This window comes from Schistocerca americana, chromosome 1, assembly GCF_021461395.2.
Source record: "Schistocerca americana isolate TAMUIC-IGC-003095 chromosome 1, iqSchAmer2.1, whole genome shotgun sequence".
Classification (NCBI taxonomy): domain Eukaryota; kingdom Metazoa; phylum Arthropoda; class Insecta; order Orthoptera; family Acrididae; genus Schistocerca; species Schistocerca americana.
Window position 1 is genome coordinate 1117425214 of NC_060119.1, and position 19609 is coordinate 1117444822.

Below are 19609 nucleotides of genomic sequence, written 5' to 3' on the forward strand. Positions count from 1 at the left end.
AGAAGTTTATCTCAACAACCAAATCAATAAAATACTTGAGCAGATTACCACTGAATACATTATTCTGTAACAAACATACTATTTCTGTGCCTATACTGACAAGCTGCTATAATAATGCCCTCCAGCAGCATAATCTATGACTGAATGAATAAATTAAAGTCAAATGCATTGTGATCAGTTGCTCTTTTTACTAGTCAGTACAACCATCTGTTTCATGTACTGTAATGATGAAAAATTTGATTCGGTATGTGTTTGTTCTATATTTACCTCTACAAACAGAACTGTTTTACAAACAAACACCACCAGTAAATTCTTTGTCATTACTTATTTGACATACATTACAGTATAAAGGGCTCCTGTAGACTCCCTCATTCCTTATGGTCTTTAGTTATATGCATGATTAATTCATTCATTATTCACTCATTCATTTATACACTGTCTTCCAGTCACCCCATCATGAAGGAGGGCCTTCAAGTATGTGGAAGAAGTCAAGTTATACTTTAACAGGTAGAAGAAACCATTGCTGCATGTCTATAATGTACACTAAGAACAATTTATGATTAGTGATAATCTGCTCACATTGATAATTATGATAATTACTTCTAGATTACTACATATGTGAAAACACAGCTAACAAGAACCCTGAAAAAAGCCGCTTCTCACCCTTCTACACCACTTGGCTGCTGCATGTCCCTACACTTTGCACTAGCCATTTGTGTGACTTTACTAATTTCAAACAACGGTATAAGCTGTATAAATAAATGAAAATTAAAATGCTGTTTAATATCAACTTTACTGTTAGTCAGGATTTTCATTCCAGCATCCAAATATGTAGGTAATTATAGGAGGAGTGGCAAATAAGGTAAGCTGTTACAAATTTTTTGCTGATGTGAAGATTTCCAGTTTTCTGCCTGATGGCTGCCACCAGCCTGTTAAAGAATTTTGCATCAGAATATGAAACTCTAATTTTAAACTTTGAATAAGAATGCACATTCTATTTAGAAATTATATTTACTTTTAGTATTATGCTTGTAAATTTCAGTGTTCATTATAAATTCACTTTTATTATTAATCAAAAATATCATTAAGAAGTTAAAGTACTGGCAAATATTTATGCCACTACTGCCAAATGTTTATCAACTTTTCATATTATTCTTACTCCACACTTCTACAGAATATTTGCTGTTTGACTTCAGCTGCACTGTTTGAAGAAATTAAGCCATAGGGCAAAATTAGGTAAATGTATGCCAGCCATCCCATATTAAACTAGATATCAATGTGCTGCTCTGGCATATTCTCTAATGACTTATACTTACTTTCCATTAGGATGATTATGTAGGGTGTTTTTTATCTCTTGGAATCCACCTACGAAATTATTTGGTCCACTCGCTACTAGCTACGTATTCCGCCCACCTGCAGTTCATTTTCATTATAGCCAATTAGGAAACTGAATTTTTTAAATAATTTTTCACATTAAACATACATGTTCCATATTAGTAAGTCAAACCTGGGAAACTCACTGACTGTATACTTCCTGTTTGAAACAAAGTGGAATCTTCATTTTCAAAATGTTTTCCACGACATTTTTATTCTTCTATTTATTTTGTTTTACGGCTAGTTATTGTTTCTAGCTGCTTTAGAGAAAAGTTTTTGTCAACTAGTTCTATGTTTTCACTGTTAATCTGTAGTATATTATTTTCAATGTGCTTCATTGTACATTATTTTAGCCTTATTGTAAACAGTTACTTGGTCTGCTTGCAAATTTGCTCTGTTGGCTGCTTCTGTTTGTTGTTGATATTTTTCTGCTGTGGAGGCAAACACCAAAAATTACAATCAAAATGATGGTGCTTCAAGTGATCCATTAACACATTTTCTTTCTTAATTTTGTCAGTTTAAGGATCAGAAAAAATCTTTTGCAGCTGCTGGGAATAGTTTTTTGACATTTGTCTGCAGTGGAGGCAAACAGCAAAAATTTCAATCAAAATAATGATGCTTCAAGTGTTCCATTAACACATTTTCATTCTTCATTTTGTCAGTTTAAGGATCAGAAAAAGCCTTTTGCAGCGGCTGGGAATAGTTTTTTGATATGGAAGCATATGGCCTAACTCTTCTTTCAATTTTGAATTTATCACTATCTTTTCAAATGGTCAGTTATACTATACACAGTTCCAAACTCAGCTTATTCTTTTGCTCAGTTAAAATCTAATGTGTTTTCTACTAGTGCATTATGAATTTAGTGAATATTTTATACATTACAGTGAGGAGACTGATAATATCTTCATATTAGTCATTTCTTGCAAAGTTCAACAGTTACAGCATCGTGTTTCTTGAATTTTTCTCAGCAGATCAAATATTACACCATTTTTTAGACGTGCATCAGGGATACTTTTAATTCATGTTCTGATATTTCAGCTGACAACCTTTCGGCCATTCTGAGGTTGAGTCACTCGCAAGTTTTTAAATCACTTTACATACTCTGTAGGAAGCACAGATAACACTGTTGGTAACAGGAATTAAAAACACACCTGAAAAATAATGGAATGAGTTACAGCATTGTCCCATTTCTGGGCACTATTTTTTTCTGCAAATATTCTGTTTATAGTTTCGAAAATTATCCTTGTATTACTTTTTTTCTCATGTTAACCAGCAAAATGTGTTGGTAATTCAAAGTTTTTTCAAATGATTTTTGTAAATAGTCATAACTACTGCATTTAATCTCACCATGTTAAAATATCCTATGTCAACCTCTTCATCTCTCTATATCTATTGCAACTTATAGGCACATGAAGTGCCTACTGTAGTCAAACCTTTGTCTCACTCTACAAAGCTTCCATACTTCACAACATAAACAGACTGACTATTTCTTCATGACTCAGGACATATTGTGTCAACCAGTGCCTTCTGTTAGTCAAGTTATGCCACAAAACTCCCCCCCCCCCTCCCCCCATTTGATCCAGTGGCTTTTCATTAATTGTTTGATTTAGCCATTAGATCTTCAGCATTATTGTGGAGCACCACATTTCAAAATTTTCTACTTTCTCCTTGTCTATACCCTTTATTGTCTAAGTTTCACTTCCACATACAGCTTCAGTCCAGACAAACACTTTTAGAATAGAAAGTGAGGAAGTAATAATTAAAATTGGTGACCAATAATTTCAATGTGCCATCATTTGTGCTAAACGTATTATCTGGGAACTCAACTTAATGTGCCTTGACGTTTTTATATGTTTCTGTTTTATTAGTGGTTTGGATTTTTTAAATTTAATTCTTTGAATGTTTTACTATTTGTAACAGACTACAGTATTTTACAATAACTGTGGAACTTTTGTAAACAAACAATCTAGATCATGTACTTTTATTGCCATAATCAGTTTCTGCCAAACTGGTCCCTCTTCAGACCTAAAATATGGGAAGTATGGTAGCTATTACCAGCATTAGTGCCATTAAAACTTTCTTTCACTGCTTGCTCAGTGTACAAATTGATTAATATTCAATTCTTATATTTGTTATTTGGTTTATATACAACTTGTAGACAGATAACCCAATGATAGTTCATAGGGACACATGCCATGTGTGAATGAGCACTGATCTGTTGAAAATGGCACACTGTTCTGTTGAAAATGACACTATACTGTCACATGAGAGGTAACACATAGGGACACAGGATGTCTGTGATGTACCACTGTGCTATTAGAGTTCCCTCAATCACTACTAGCCATTACCTTAAGTCATATTTGATGGCTACCCCCGACTGCAACATCATGAGTAACATTGCTGTGCCTCTTCAAAACATTGGAAGAATGGGATCTCTCCATAAGTCACTGCCATACTCGTTGACAATGGTCACCCAGCATAGTGCAGAAATGCAGTTCATTGCTGAACACACTGCCATGCCATTCATCAGCTGTCCACACCTCCTGGTCATGACACCACTAAAAACACAGCCGCATGTATTGTCGTGTTACCATCAGCCCATGCATTGGTTTGGTAATTCCCTAGTCTGGCTGCTACTAGTCTCTGGTCAGAGATATGGGGTGACACAGAATGTTGCAAGGCATCCTTTACTTATTCTCAGATGGCAGGTGCAGATGTGAAAGGGTTACAATATGCTTGGTGCACAATATAGAGACTGTCCTTTGTGGTGGTCATATGTTGTCAGCAAGAACCTTGAAAACAAGTAGGCCTGCCTTCATGTTCAGGTGTGGTCCAACTCTGGTCCCTTGTCACAGGCAAATGGGTCACAAATCTGGATACTGCCTGATTTGACCCGTCAGCCAAATGGGACCTACATGAGACCCCTTTCAAACTCTGTCATAGGCTGGTAATGCTGTCTCACATGTGGGCGTGGCATCTCAAAGTCCATCACACTATTGCTCAACACCTGGCATTGTTCAAGCCACCTGTCTGCCACACCAGGCCTAGTAAAACAGTAGACATAAAAAAACACTAGAGCACTTTGGTGGCCAGTGGCCATTCTACTTGTCCAGAGACCTGCGACTATAATCAGTTACATGCTTGCCATTGATGTGTACAGGTGTGAAGTTACATTGACATGTGACTATATCATCTAAGTGTTTTTTTCTCTCTCTCTCTCTCTTTTTTTTTTTTTTTTTTTTTTTTTTGCAGTGTTTTATAACCTTAATGTAGATGAAATTCTCCCTTTCTTTTGTCTGTGACAACATTTCTGTGTCTGAGTAGCACTTGCAACCCATGTCCTCAGTTATTCCCTGTTAGTGGCACCAAGGTTAGTATCTGGTTCCCAGTGAATGGGCCCAGAACTGAAACTGAGAGTGTAGCAAAGGAAAAGGTGAAACACTTAACTCCATTTTCAAATATTCCTTTACAAAGGAAAACCCAGGAAAATTGCCCCAATTTAATCCTTGTACCACTGCAAAGATGAATGAAGTAAGTATTAGTGTCAGTTATATTGAGAAACAGCTGAAACTGTTAAAATTGAATAAAGATCCAGGCCCCAATGGAACCCCCATCAAATTTTAAACTGAATTTGTGGCTGAGTTAGCCCATATTCTATCTATAATCTGTTGTAGATACCTTGAACAAAAAACTGTGCCCAGTTCTTGGAAAAAGGCACGGGTCATACCTGTCTCAACAGAAAGGTTAGTAGAACTGATCCACAAAATACCATCCAATATCCTTGACATCAATTTCTTGTAGAATCTTGGAACATATTCTGAGCTCAAACATAATGAGGTATCTCGAACAGAATGACCTTCTCAATGCCAACCAGCATGGATTTTGAAAACACTGATCAGGTGAAATCCAACTCGCACCTTTCTGACATCACATTTTGAAAGTTTTGGATCAAGGCAACCAGATAGGTGCAATGTTTCTTGATTTCCGAAAAGCATTTGACTCAGCATCGCACCTACACTTATTGTCGAAAGTATAATCATATGGGGTATCAAGTGAAATATGTGACTGGATTGAGGCCTTTTCGGTAAGGAGGACACAGCATGTTATCTTGGATGGAGAGTCATTGTCAGGTGTAGAAGTAACTTCAGATGTGCCCCAGGGAAGTGTGTTAGCACCCTTGCAGTTCATGCTGTATGTTAATGACCTTGCAGACAATATAAACAGTAACCTTAGACTTTTTGCAGATGATGCCATGATCTATAATGAAACAGCGTCTGAGGAAGCTGCATAAATATTTTACATCTACATCTATACTCTGCAAAACCACCATGAGGTGCATGGCAGAGTCTACATCCCATTGTACCTGTTATTAGGACTTCTTCCTGTTCCATCCACGGTTGGAGCGGGGAAAGAATGACTATCTGAATGCTTCTGTGTGTGCCATAATTATTCTAATGTTATCCTAATGATACCTATGTGAATGATATGTAGGGGGTTGTAGTATATTTCTAGAATAATCATTTGAAGACAGTTATTGAAACTTTGTTAATAGACTTCCTTGAGATAGTTTACGTCTGTCTTCAAGAGTCTTCCATTTCACTTATTCCAGTATGTGTGTGACACTCTCCCACAGATTAAACAAACCTGTGACCATTCGTGCTGCCCTTCTCTGCTTTATGTTCAATAACCCCTATTACTCCTATTTGGTATGGTTCCCAAAATATTGAGCAATATTCTAGAACCAGTCACATGAGTGATTTTTAAGCAATCTCCTTGTAAACTGGTTGAACTCCCCCAGTATTCAACCTATAAACTGAAGTCTACCACCTGCTTTACCCATGACTGAACCTATTTGATCATTTCATTTCATATCCCGATAATGTGTTACACCCAGGTATTTGTATGATTTGGTCAATTCCAACAGTGACTCATTGTAATTAAAATCATAGGATAACACGTTTTTTCATTTTTTGAAGTGCAATATTTTACATTTCTGAGCATTTAAAACAAGTTGCCAATCTCTGCAAAACACTGAAATTTTAACATGATCTGACTGAATATTTATGCAGCTTCTTTCAGATAGTACTTCATTACAGATAACTGTATCATCTGCAAAAAGCCTGATTTTACTATTAATGCTGTCTGCAATGTCATTAATATACAATATAAACAGTAAGATCCCAACACACTTTGCTAGGGCACACCCGAAGTTACTTCTACATCTTAACGATGACTCTCCATCCAAGATAACATGCTGTGTCCTCCCTACTGAAAAGTCCTCAATCAGTCACAGATTTCACTTGATACCCCAATTGATCATACTTTTGACAATAAGGGTAGGTGCAGAACTGAATCAAATGCTTTTTGGAAAACAAGAAACACTGCATTGTCGTGGTTGCCTTGATCCAAAGCTTTCAGTATGTCATGTGAGAAAAGTGCAAATTAGGTTTCAAATCATTGATGTCTTCAGACTCTATGCTGGTTGGCACTGAGAAGATCATTCTGTTTAAGATACCTCATTATGTTTGAGCTCAGAATATGTTCAAAGATTCTACAAGAAATCTTTGTCAAGGATACTGGATGGTAGTACTGTGGATAACTTCTACTACCCCTGTTGTAGATGGGTGTAACCTGTGCCCTTTTCCAAGAACTGGGCACAGTATTTTGTTCAAGGGATCTATGATACATTATAACAATATAATGAAAAATATAATTGCTACCCACCATATAGCAGAGAGGCTGAGTCACAGAAAGGCACAACAAAAAGACGGTTGGAACATGAGCTTTTGGCCAACAAGGCCTTTGTTAAAAACAGACAAAAAACACACACACGTGAGCACACTCTCTGGCAGCTGTGGACTGTGGTCAAGTTTGTGTGTGTGTGTGTGTGTGTTTTGTCAATTTCTGACAAGGCCTTGTTAGCCAAAAGCTAACATTCTGACAGTCTTTTCATTGTGCCTTTCTGCGACTCCACATCTCCGCTATATGATGAGTAGCAATATATGATGAGTAGCAATTATCCTTTTCATTATATTGCTACATTCCATCCTGGATTTTCTACAATAGATTATAGTTACAAGAGGGGCTAACTCAGCCACAAATTCAGTACAGGCTTCATGCATTGCTCTCTTACAACCAAATAAGTTTCGATCAGCATCTCTCTGTCTATAGACCTGTGCTTTGTTTTATACCTATTACACAGTAATCTCTGTTTCTTTATAAGTTTCTTTTCAGTGACTGTTTACCATAGAGGTTCTCTGCCATTATGAATTGTTATACTGGATACACATCTATCCAGTGCATGATCAACTAGTCTCTTAAACTTAAGCCAGAGTTCCTCTACATGCTGCTGCCCTGTGGTGAAAGTTTCAAGTTCCTCATTGAGGTATGACCCTACTGATATTTTAACTAGTTGACTGAACATATAAGAGGACACCAGAGGTCAAGGGGTCTAAGTGACAAAATCATAATTTCAAGAAAACACAAGTCATAGTTTAACGGTTTTTGTATGAGGGGACATGGGATTTTCACCATTTTGAATATTTCAGACGAATACTCAGGTCCTTAGCCTTTTATTACCAATGAAAATAAACAAGTAGAACATCCAATTTATAGTTGATAGGTACAAAGAATGGACAATACACACTCAGACCCCTTTACCTCTCACTTACAACTGAATAAAATGATAAAGCTCAGAGTACGTACTCAACATAACAGACATTTATTGTTATAACAGGATACAGCATTGCATCAATAATGTACTGATTGATTTACAAAATACAAATATTTGGGTTTAACACTTATCAACATGTATCACAGTCATCATCTGATCATAGATGTTATTGCCGGAGACTCTAGTGACACCATCATTATCATCATCCATTCTAGATGCAAATAGTTCACCAGTCTTTGTTTCATGGGATAAACATTTATAAAATTGGTGGCGTATCGGTGGCACAAACTGCAGAAGTTCCATCAGGTCTTCATATTTTGCACATTTTAACTTTGGCTTCATGGCAATGGATTAAAGACTGGGAAGTTTTTTAGGCATTTTTCCTGTTCGTTGTTTTTACATTGACAGTTTCTGGTTAGGCAGAATACCTTCAGCTGATGTTGTCTTGTAAAAAAGGGTATTTGGGTTTGCCTTTTCAAAATGAATTGCCTGCATTCCTCATATCCCTGGAACAGTGTTCTTAAAGTACCAGTTTAGTGGTTGAAGATCAATGAAGTCTTCATCCATCATTTTAGTAACAACAAATTTTCGACTTTCTGTGGCAGCCAGATTCACCCAGTCTTCCAGTATATAAAAGTCACGTTGGTTCTTCTTTCTTTTAAGTTCAATGATCCTGAAGTCCTGATCACATTCATTGTATGAATGTCCAGAAATGAGGAAGTAGTGGTCAACAGTTCCAATTTGGGTGTTCGTAACAATATAACACCAAAATTTACTATTAGATGGCTCTTGTTCTGGCCTCCACAGTTGTCACTGAAGGCTTAGATGTGCTTCACAGTGAGAGGAAGACTCTGGATATACTTCAGCAGGCAAGATGCTATCTCCTGGCAACCCCTACTTGGCTGCATTTCATGCCACATAAACATATGGGCAGTACCACTGGTTAAGTTGAGAATATTGAGGTTGTATGTCCACAACTGTCACATATAGCAGACTTTTGAGTTCATCACATGTGGTGTCGGCAACATTTTTTGAAGCTCAAAGCATATTGCAACATGGATGTCGTCCTTTAATTCCTTGTATTTCCTTTTGGCTTCTTTTACTGCTTCTGTCTTCCTCAGTTGAAATTCTTTTTCAACTTCAGCTGCCTTTTTTTCATCAGGCGTACCATGTACAATTTTCATTTGCAACCTGTCACAAGTTACGCAGGTATAGGTATGAGGCCTGTAAAAGCTTAGGTTAAATTCTGTCCAGACTATATGTCCATACATACTTTCACTTTTAGGTACTATTTTGTACAACAATCTTCCAACTCAGCTAAAAGAAATAAAAACATTGTCTACATTTAAGGAAGCAATATTTAAATTCTTAATTACCAACTGCTATTATAGTATAAATGAATATCTGCGGTAACCTTGTAGCAAGTAACTACATTCATTTACTATATGTTAATAGTACCATAAATCAAATGTTTGCAACAGCCTCAATGTTATTTTTCTGAACAAAAGTGCTAAATCAATTATTTACTTGTAATCTATTTCATGTAAAAAGCCCCAAACAAAAGTGTTAAATCAATTATTTACTTGTAATGTATTTCACGTAAAAGATCTTTCTCATACTTTTATATTATTACAATAATCAAAGTTGTATTGCCCAAAAATATTGTGATGGGTACAATGGCCCATTGTATTACGTAGGAAACTGTACACCCTTATCTTATTTTTGTTATACTACATTCTTTGACGAAATCCATACAATGTACATTGTCATTGGCTGAATAAACTACTACTACTACTATTTACTGTGAACCAGTTGTAAGCTTGCTCATTTTTTCTCCAGGCATTATCTTGTGTGGTAGTGTTTGGGCCTCTACTCACATACAAAAGTCATCAAGAAACATGACAGTTTGTGAAGATTTCTACACAGTCCCAGGTATATTATTTATACAAGACAAGAATAGGAGTGGGCAAAGCACCTAACCTTGCAGGACACCATTTAAATATTTCTCCCACTCAAAATTTATTGACTTATTCCTGTTGTATCATTCCTAATGTGACACTCTATTTTCAATTGTTAAGATACAGTTTCCTCCCTACAAGGTGAATGTCTGTAACACTATACCATTTTAGTTTATCTAGAAGAATTTTATGATGAACCACTCAGTTGAAGACCTCAGCAAAATCACAGAAAACACTAGCAGCACTAATGTTCTTGAGTAGTTCTATCAGAACTAAGTTTGTGAACTCATATATTGCTTTCTCGGCAGAGAAGCCTTTACAGAAGATGAAATGAGCTTCTGTTAAAATGTTATTCTCGGACAGGTGGTTCAGTATTTTATTGTAAAAAAAAAAAAAAAAAAAAAAAAAAAAAAAAAAAAAGAACAGAGAAAGAAGGAAAATGAATTATACCTTTAGGTTACTTGCTTGTCTCCACTTTTATGAATAGGCATTAGTACCACAACTTCAGTCTGTGAAGATCTTCAAGGATCTGTTAGATCTGTTAAGAATATTCTTACTGATTTAGTGAAATGGTTTAGCTTCAATGGACTCTCGTTTAACTTTAATAAGATTAATTATATTCAGTCCACTGCAACTGCTAAAATGTAGGAGGAATTAACTGTGAAATGTGGAACACAGTCAATACAAAGAGTTGAATCAACAAAGTTTTTAGGCATTTTAATTGACTCCAGAGCAAACTGGTCTCATCATATAATAAATCTTCAGAAGAGACTCAGCTCATCGATTTTTGCCCTACGCATTCTCTCCGAGAGTGGAAACATTCACACAATGAAAGTAGCATACTATGGATATTTCCATTCTCTTATAACATGATGATGATGAAGTCCCATACTCTGTGACAGAGCGTAGGGGAACGATGTGGGAGACCCGCACCGCCGTACTAGGCAAGGTCCGAGTGGAGGTGGTTTGCCATTGCCTTCCCCCGACTGTAATGGGGATGAATGATGATGATGAAGACGACACAACAACACCCAGTCATCTCGAGGCAGGAAAAATTCCTGACCTCGCTGGGAATCGAACCCAGGGTATTATATTTTGGGGAAACCAAACACTAGCAAAGAAAATACTCTTGGCCCAGAAATGTGTTATAAGAATAATGAGTGGTGTACACTCCAGATGTAGTTGTGGAAACCTTTTCTGGAAACTAAAAATTCTTACTGTCATGTCCCAGTACATATTTTCTCTTATGGGGTTCATCAGCAAAAATACTGAGTTTCATAAAAGAAATAGTGAATACCATGGATATGATAACAGGAGAAAGCATGATTTCCACAATGAATGTAAAAACCTGACCATGGTGCAAAAGGGTGTGCAGTTCTCTGGTGCTAAAGTTTCTAATGCTCTCCCTCCAGATATTAAGAACACATTTGATAACCATTTCTCCTTTAGGGAGCATCTGAAGCAATTTCTACTGGGAAGGTCATTTTACAGTTTAGAAGAGTATTTTAGCCACAATGAAAAAACGACCTAGGTCTGTGGACCAGATATTTTGAGCGTGATACACCATAGTTTAAGTTTGAGCAATGATGTAGGTACCATACCCATGTAACATTCATAGTCATTTTCACTGGTTTTTAATTTGTTTTCACTTTAAATGTGTAATGTTTCTGTCACTCTCGCCACATATGTGTATAGCAAACAGGTAGTATTATTTTTGTCTGATTGACTGCTTTACTACTAACTTTGTATTGGTTGTTTACTGACACACACTATATCCTTGTGAGTTTATCACAATTAGATCGATGGAAATAAATAAATTTCAGGAAATATGCCTTGGTTCATCAATTGGTTATAAAGTTAACTGAAGGTCATCTCTATCAAGCCTGCACAAGATTTTAGTACTTTGATTGCAGTACCATCAGAGTCAGAAGAGTTACTGCTTTTCAGTGACATAATGTTTTTCATGATCTCCCTAACAGATAACTGAAGACATCTGATGTCTTGTGATAGAGTATTCAATGCCTGTCTAACTGCTGGGGATATGCATGCAGAGAGGAGTTCAGTTTTTCATCATAATGAATACGTAATTTTTACTACATATTATTTTTGATTTATACACCTCACTTGATAGTGTGTTTTGACCATTTAACCATCATGGTCAGATAAACCATTTACTATAGCTTTTACAGATAACTGACTGAAGTAATTCTGGTCTAAGAATAAATAATGAATCTGTTCCGGCATAACATCAAGCGCTGGCACGTCAGCATGAAACGTTAGAGCAGAGAGGGCAGTGGACGATGAGCCATCATACAAACTTTACAGCAGTGACTTATGAACTCAACTGTTTTGCTTGCATTGAAACTGTATACACTGAAGGACATTGATTATTTGGATGTCACCATTTGCTTCCGACACACCATTGTGAACATGCAAAGTTAAGTATTGTCAATTCAACTTACTGTGATAAACTCCATTAATACGATTTGCTTGAATAGATGTCTAGCGAGCCAAGAAAACAGCTTCCCGGGTACCCCATATCAGACGAGTGGGTAGGATACTACATTGGCAACAAGTTATAAGAAGAACCCAATGCCTCGTGGCCACAGAATTTTCTTTTGTGTTTTGCTGGCGCCTTACTTCTCTCTTGTCTTTTCTTTGCAGCGATGTTTACTTGCCTTAACTGTCTCTTATTGGGTTTTTGCTAATCAGTGTTTCCAGGTGTGCCCTGCAGAAATTTTCTTTGCTTTTGTACTTATTTTTCTTGCTTGCCTTGTCTGTTTCTTACTTTTGTCTCTTTCAACATGCCCACCCCCTGCTCAGGTGCCACAGCTGCCGGCATTAGATGCAACACAGCTAATGCAGATGTATCAGTTTCAGAGCCAGTAAATATCCTTGCTGCTAAACATGGTACAGCAGCTCCTGGCAAACCAAACAATTAATGCAGTACAAGTAACACCTACTCCCAGTGCTATACCGCCTTTTCACCAGTTTCATGAACAAGGAGAGGAATGGCTTGAGTGGTTGCAGCAGTTTGAAGCCCGCATAATTGCTCACAGCATATGAGGTACTGTGAAACTCTGCTATTTCTTGTCTACAGTAGGAAGTGCAGTGTTCCGCCTCCTACAGAAGTTATTTCCTAACGCCACTTCAAGTGATCTTTTGTATGATCAGGCTGCAGATTTGCTAACTATTATGACCAATAAGTGAATGTAAAAAACGGTCAGAACAATCTTATCATCAGTGGGTCACGAATTTGCAGGGTATGACAGGGAAATGCAGATTCATATGTGCTTGTGGTGCTTTATGTTCAGATGTTATGTTGTGTGATGCGATCATGTACAATGTAACTGATGTCAAACTCAGAGAACAGATTTTGAAACAGTCCAATCCATCATTTCAGCAAGCAGTGCAAATACTAGATCAGTACATTTCAGGTGCCCTGTCAGCCAATAAATTTGAGCAGCTAGCAATTTTTTGGGTTGAGTTCCTTGTTTGTGACTGGCCCTTTGGGCAGTGGCAATTTGCACTCACCACACCACCTAAGCAGCTTGCTAAACCACCTCCTGACAAGCACAGTGTTACACTTGTGGCAAGAAAGGACATGTACTATCTGTATGTTTGCAATGGTACAAACATAAGAATTTGGCCCACTGACAAAAATCTACTTACAAGGCTCTCTCTCTCTCTCTCTCTCTCTCTCTCTCTCTCTCTCTCTCTCTCTCCTACCCCCCCTCCCATCCGCCCCTCTCTCTTTCTTACCTGTGGAAAATGCAAGATCCGTCTTTGTAACCTACTCCTCCACCCTCTTTCCTATAAGTTGAAACTGACAAGTCACTGATGCAGTGTTGGAGGAGGAACAAAATCCTGCAAAATCATCCAATATGGAGCACTGTATAAGACTCCTTACCACAGACATTATGCTGTTTATGGTTATGGCAAGGAGTGTAACTCTTCAAATATTTCCCTGGAGAACACCATTCTTCTGCTCAAAACTATTTGATAGCAAGTGCGATGTAACTGCAACATTGAGGATAAAACAATGTTGTCCCAAAAAGAAAGTGAACAGAAAGTTGATTGTCTTTTTGTAAAGTGAATGATCTCTGAAAATAAATTTATTGCAATTTGGTAGCTCAGTATCTTCAGAATGATAATTAGCGATGTGAACTTATCTTGATGCTCTTGAGCCTTTGCTGCAGATACTGTTTCCTTGGAGTTTGTTAAGTGAAAACAGATTGGGAGAACTGCATAGTTCTCCACAATTACATAAAAACAGTTGTAGTTTGAGGTGTACTATTATTAAGTCACAGAGTCCTCATCAAAATTTTACACCATATGGGCCACTGCTATTCCCCTTTACACTTTTTATATATCTTTTATAACAGTTAATACATTGCTGCATACAATGAGCTCACCAATTATAATTTAAAAAAGTTATTGACAACTACAAAAAATTACACCATTCACTAATTAAAAATGAAATGCAAACAGTGTGATACAAACTCAACCACAATTCTTCTGTTTTTTTTTTTTTTTTTTTTTTTTAGGGTAATATTGTCAAAATGCTTTAAATACATATGCTGATTACATTTTTGTTAATTATGCAAAAAATACTCCATCCCATTTATTTTTATTTATATACTTGTTCCATAGATCTGTACATGTGAGCAAGTCACTCAGATGTGGAACGTGTCAATGTACATAATAAAATACATAGAATAAAGACATTGTTATAGTGTTAATAACAGTGCACAAAAGTCACTTATTAGCTTAAAAACTAGTCAACATAAATGTGAAGATAGCAGTTTCATATTTAGGGCATTATTGCATCTATTTTAACCTTGAACAGTAATCAAAACTCCCCACTTTGGGTTTAAAAGTGACCCAAAAATGGAAATGAGAAAAACAGGAATTTTTACATTAGGGCATTATTACATTAGTTTAACAGTAAACAGTGTCAAAAAATTTAAAAACATCTTTCCAATCTGGGTTTTACTTATTTCTCTGAAAGAATTCCTCTAGTGAATAAAGTGAGGTCTCAAGTAAATAATTTCTCAAGCTACGTTTAAATACTGATGTACTACTCCTTATACTTTTGATGCTGTTGGGTAGGGAATTGAAAATTTTCATTCCAGCGTACTTTACCCCTTTCTGAATAAGTGTCAAGTTCTTTAACTCACAGTGGAAATCCTCTTTTCTTCCGGTGTTATGTTCATGATGTAGGCAATTCGTTTCATACAGAGTGGGGTTATTTATTATGAAGCACATCAGTGAATATATGTACTGAGATGTTGCTGTCAGTATTTCAAGTCGTTTAAAAAGATTTCAACATGAGGTTCGTGGGGGTACACCACAAATGATTCTTATTGCTCTTTTTTGTGCTGTGAGGATTTTCTTTGCGGCAGGTGTAATGCCCCAGAAGATGATGCCATAACACATGACTGAATGAAAATAGCCAAAGTAAGCTGACTTTGAGGTGGTAATGTCATTGAAGCGTGACAAAATTCGTAAAGCAAATGTTGCCGACGTCAGCCGTTTTAGTGTTTGTAGAACGTGATGTTCCCAATTCAGCTTACTGTCCACGTATACGCCTAGGAATTTTGATAAGTACACTTGCTTTATCATCTGATCATTCTGTGTGATAACTATTTCTTTTGGGTTTTTGTGGGTTGTCTGGAACTGGATAAAATTGGTTTTTTTCAGGTTTATTGAAAGGGAGTTAATACTAAACCAACCCAGAACTTCTTTAAGGATATCATTGACCTTGGATTCTAAGTCATTCTAAGCGAACATTGTAAATTTACACTTCTTATTGATGGATAAAGGCAGGTCATTAACATATATGAGGAACAGCAAGGGCCCAAGCACTGATCCCTGTGGCACTCCATGCTGCACAATTCTCCACTCAGAGTCCACTGTATATTGTGATACACTATCTGAAACATCTAGAATAATCTTCTGTTTCCTATTTTCGAGGTACGATTTTAACCAGTTCCCTACAGGTCCTGTAATTCCATAATGACAGGCCTTCTTGAAGAGTATCTGGTGATCTACACAGTCGAACGCCTTTGATAGGTCGCATAAGACACCAATTGGCAGCCTCTTGCTGTTTATAGACTCTAGAACATCATTTGTTAATGAGAAAATTGCGTTATCTATTGAAACTCCCTTTTGAAAACCAAACTGCTGACTGTTAATGATGTTCAGGTCACCAAGGTGTGCCACAATCCTGTTGTACAGAGCTTTTTCTAGGACTTTTGAAAATGTTGTTAATAGAGAGACAGGGCGATAGTTTGACCCATTTGTAGCATCCCCTGCTTTGTACAGGGGCCTGACAACAGAGTATTTCATTCTATCTGGAAACACTCCTTGTTGCATGGATGTGTTGTAGATGTGAGACAAAACTTCTGTCACTTCACTACACCAAGCCTTCAACAGCTTGCTTGAAATATCGTCGATACCAGCAGAATGTTCATTTTTCAAAGACTGTATGATTTTTTTGATTTCATTGGCAGTAATGGGAAGCACACTTATTTGACTGAAAGGTTCTGGAAAATTATTTTTCATTATACGGGCAGCTTTATCTACAGAACCATGGCAACCTATCTGTGTTGGGACAGTTAAAAAATGTTGGTCAAAGATTTCAGCAATTTCCTCACTATTAGTTATCTCTGAGTTGTCAACAGTTAAAACAATAGTTTTGTCTTTGGTGTAGTTTACAGTCCCTGTTTCTCTCTTTATCACATTCCAGATTGTTTTAATTTTATTTTCAGAATTAGTAATTTCAGATGCTATACACATACTTTTCGAGTTTTTAATTACTTTGGCAAGAATTTTACAGTAGAGTTTATAATGTTTTAGCTGAGCAGGGTTGTTAGAAGTCTTTGATGCTATGTAGAGTTGTCTTTTTCTCTGACAGGAAGCTATGATGCCCTTAGTGAGCCATGGTTTTTTTGCAGCCCTTGCAGGTTGGACTCTGTATGACTTTTTTGGAAATACACTTTCAAAGATACCTGCTATCTCATTTGTGAATAAATTGTATTTTGAATTAGCAGTTTCTGCTAGATAAACAGGTGTCCAGTCAGTATGCTGAAGACATGATCTGAACGTTTGAATAGCTTCCTCACTTATTTTCCTTACTGTTTTCCATCTAAGTGAGGTGTCACTCAGAGGAATTCCCAAGCTGTTGAAAGTAACTCGTTGTCCGTCATGGTCAGACAGACCATTTATAACCATTTCAATATTAATATGGTTGACTTTACTCTGATCAACAAAAACGTTATCAATGAGAGTACTGGAAGAGGTTGTGGTTCTGGTGGGCGAGCTAACCACGGGAACAAGGTTGTATGTGCACATGAGATTTTCAAACTCCAACTTGCAGGGAGAATTAACCAAGAAATCTATGTTAAAATCCGCAACAACTACCATGCCCTTATTTTTTCTACTTAAGTACAACAAAAGAGTATCTAATTGTTTAACAAACACTTTAAAATTTCCAGATGGTGCCCTGTAAACTGCCACAACTGTTAATCTGGAGACTGTGTCTGGCACCTCTATAGCACATACTTCAAAATGTAGCTCAAAGCAGAATCTTTGTACATCTATTGCTGTGAACAAGACATTGTTTTTTACATATACAGCTACTCCTCCTTTGTCCATATAGTTCCTGCAATAAGATGTTGCCAAAACATAGTTGGGAATAGGGACCACTTCAATACCAGCAGTGATGTGGTGTTCTGTTAGACACAGAATGTGGGCACTGTTTATACCATTTGTGTCTTCTATATTTGCTGTGAACTGATCCAGCTTGCAGTATAGGCCTCTTATGTTCTGATGAAACACTGTCTTCCTAACATGTTTCCAGTTTCAAAAATATATACATTAGTTTTGGTGTAAACAAAATATCAATAAATATTACAACAGTCAAAAGAATCATTTTTCTTACACCATCAATAAGATTTCTTTTTATGCATTTCCATAATTACTAAGTAATTAGGTGTTGTTATGATCAGCAATTGGATAGTATGCTAACATTTGTTAATTAGAGTTGTTACAGTATTCAAATTTTATACAAACAGTGTATTTGGTGTCTCTTTCATTGACTGATTGTTCATAACTGAACAGTTCTAATTGCAACTAAATGAGTAGATTATGCATGTTCCTTGCAATTGATGGATGTAACATTGACGAGTAGTTTGACATGATGTTACTTAAAGTTAGATTTTGGTGTTAAAAAGGGTGAAATTACCTACATGGGTCCACTTAATGATATAACACTTAATTAAACATCCTTAATTAGCTTTAGCATCATGTAAATGATAAGCTAAATTAATGAAACTTCCTGATAGAAGAAAATGTGTGCCAGACTAAGACTTGAATGCAGGACTTTTGGCTTTTGCTGGCAAGTGCTGTGCCAATTGAGGTACCCAAGGCAGAATGAAAAACTCTACAGGGGTGTGTGTGATGATATGAAATTTCAAGGCTGATTAAAACTGTGTGCCTGACTGAGAAGCAGACTCATGACTTTTGCCTTTCGTGAGCAAGGGCTTTACTGACTGAGCTAACCACGCACGATCAACAACCTTTTCACACAGCTTTACTTCCACCATTACCTTGTCTCCTACCTTCCACACTTTACAGAAACTCTATTGGGAAACTTGTAAGACTAGCCTTTCTGGGAGAAAGTATATTGTAGAGACATGGCTTAGCCACAGCCTGGAAGATGTATCCAGAACGAAATTTTCACTTTGCAGTGGAGTGTGTGTTAATATGAAGCTTGCTGGCACATTAATACTGTGTGCCAAGCTGAGACTTGAACTTGGGACTTCTGCCTTTCACAAACAAGTGCTCTTTCAACTGCACAGTAGAGCATTTTCGAGGAGAAACTAGGGTGTGGACTCTGGGATGTGATGCAGTAAGTCACATCACTAGAGGGTGCTTATACTGGATGCTGAAGTGATACTGGGTGTCTTCACAGTCTTCCATTCCTGAGAGTATTGGAGAGACATCTCTGTGTCACTCCACACATTGGGGTAGGGGTAGAAGGTAGTGCCTTGCATGGTCTTCCTCTAACAATCCACCTTCTCCATCCAGTTTATTTTCGTCTCTCGGATATAACCTGCTGAGTTCTTTAACTTACAAAAACTATCAGTAGTTCTTGTTGTCTTCCTTGTTCATGCCATTAGCAGTTTACTGATGGATCCATGAGTTCTACACATTGATCCATAGCCACAGGTAATTGTCCTGTTTTGAGATCCCTCTCCAGACTGTGACATGGAATATGCATTTTTGGTGGCAGGTGTGGATTTTTTTGAGGCAATTAATTAGCTATCCACATTGTGATAGATATACATAAAATATTAAATAAGCTGGACAAAAGTGACAAGGTAATAGGCACTTTCCTAGATATGAGTAAATCCTTTGATATTGTGAATCATACCATTCTTCTGTGTAAGCTAGAAGAGTACGGGTTGAGAGGACTAGCCATGAAACTACTTACCTCCTATTTGAAAGACAGGAAACAGTGTGTAAAGCTAACTTATCAAAAAAAATGAGCAGCTCCTAACAACCAAATCAAACTTCAGGACACTTCAATGTGGTGTGC